The 2146-nt window shown below is 41.1% G+C and overlaps 1 pseudogene; it reads left to right on the plus strand.

Annotated features, from left to right (window-relative positions):
• Window positions 1–200: 200 nt before the first annotated feature.
• Window positions 201–1649, plus strand: LOC143617855 (anthocyanidin 3-O-glucosyltransferase 2 pseudogene; annotated as a pseudogene).
• Window positions 1650–2146: the final 497 nt, after the last annotated feature.

A 2146-nucleotide genomic window follows, 5' to 3' on the forward strand; every position in this document is an offset into this window, starting at 1 on the left:
GACGACTCTACAAAAGAAGATTGAATGGCTCTCAGCCTCTAACTTATCTCTTTTATCTTCATTATTGCATATTGAAGACCACATTTAAAGTTTCTATCTGCCCCCCACTCTTGGACTCTATGTGATATACAAAAGTATCCTTGTGGATATAAGTTTCACAAGCACATAAATTAATAAGATCAAACATCAAACAAACCAAAACAAAAATGGCAAATACCGTTGCAAGCTCGTATTCATCCCTGCTCCTGGCCTTGGTCATATCATGTCAACCATCGAGATCGCAAAGTTATTAGTGAATCGAGACCAACGTCTCTCCATAACCGTCATCGTCATCAAGTCTCCTGGCCCAAGTTCTAGCTCTAGCACCGCCTACATCGGATCAATATTAGCGGAAACCAGTACGGATCGAATATCCTTTATTGAACTCCCTCAAGAAGAAATCTCACCGAGTAACTCAAAAGATCCCCTGACTTCCTTCAATGAATTCATCAAGAGTCACTGCAAATTTGTTAGAAACATCGTGGCCGACATGATAAGTCAATCGGGTTCAGGTCGAGTCGCAGGGTTTGTGATCGACATGTTTTGCACTTGCATGATAGATGTGGCTAATGAGTTTGACGTTCCAACATACGTGTTCTTCACCTCTAATGCTGCTTTTCTTGGGTTTCAGTTACATATTCAAACACTATGTGATGAACAGAACCAAGATGTTATCAAGTTGAGCCACTTGGACACCGAGATACCAGTTCCAACGTTTGTTAAACCGGTGCCAACAAAGGTCTTTCCAGCCGTGGTTCAGACTAGAGAAACTCTGGACTTTGTTCTGTCAACAGCCCGAAGACTGAGAGAGGTCAAAGCAATAATTGTAAATTCGTTCTTGGAATTGGAAACACACGCAATCGAGTCGTTATTATCTGACTCCACCATCCCGCCGGTGTATCCAGTGGGACCCATACTCAACCTAGAAGGTGGTTCCGGTGCCAAAAAACCATTAGAGGATGATATCATCACGTGGTTGGATAATCAACCGCCTTCCTCGGTTGTGTTCTTGTGTTTTGGGAGTATGGGCAGTACTTTTGAGGAAGTTCAAGTGAAGGAGATAGCACGTGGTTTAGAGCAGAGCGGTCACCGTTTCCTATGGTCCCTATAAAAAGTCTAAAGTCATCGGAGACTATGAGGATCGTGGAGTGGTCTTGCCGGAAGGGTTTCTAGAGCGAACTGTTGGGATTGGAAAAGTCATTGGGTGGGCCCCACAGGTGGCAGTGCTAGGTCACCGTGCAGTCAGAGGGTTCGTGTCCCACTGTGGGTGGAACTCGTTGTTGGAGAGTTTATGGTTCGGTGTACCAGTGGCTACTTGGCCTTTGTATGCCGAGCAACAGCTCAATGCGTTTGAAATGGTGGTGGAGTTGGAATCAGCGGTGGAGATCAAACTAGATTATAAAAGGGATTTGTTTAACCCAGCAGTGGAAACGATTACAGTCACGGCAGAGGAGATAGAAAGAGGGATAAGGCGGGTGATGGAGGATGATACGGTTAGAATGAAAGTGAAAAAGATTAGTGAGAATAGCATATCGACGGTGATGGAGGGTGGTTCATCGTATTCCAATATTGGTTCTCTCATTCAAGATGTTATAGCACATGTCTCTTAATATCAAGTTTTTCTTGTTAATGTTTTAACATGTGATGTTGGTAACACCAGAAAATAATAAACATATATATGTTAGATTTTGATCCTTTACTATTTAATAGCGTTGAATAAAAGTTGTTAACTTAACATAAGTTGGTGGCGTAGGCCTTGGTGAGAAGATCGTGACTAAGTGGCGATTAGACCGGAAGTACCTAGCATGTGATAGTAGCTTTGTGTTTTTGTTCAGTAGTGTTGATCAAGCCATAAATCGCAAGAGACAATAGCTTTTTAATTTTGTTCTCTTACAACTTTAAAGATGATTTTATAAAATTCTGAATATACTATTGCGATGTGCTCATAGTTATCTACATTTCGGTCTAGATTTCGTTTAATACGGAGTTGCGCGTAATAATATTTAAGTCATCGAAGCAAAAAAGTAAACGTTGTCGAGATCGCTTCAAAATTTTTATTTTTATGGTAATTTTTTTCCTTTTACAACCTTTAAAATTTAAAATATGA

The sequence above is a fragment of the Bidens hawaiensis genome, unplaced genomic scaffold (genome assembly GCF_021521415.1).
Source record: "Bidens hawaiensis isolate Kalapana, Puna unplaced genomic scaffold, B.hawaiensis_p1.1 tig00059356_1, whole genome shotgun sequence".
In the NCBI taxonomy this organism is placed as follows: domain Eukaryota; kingdom Viridiplantae; phylum Streptophyta; class Magnoliopsida; order Asterales; family Asteraceae; genus Bidens; species Bidens hawaiensis.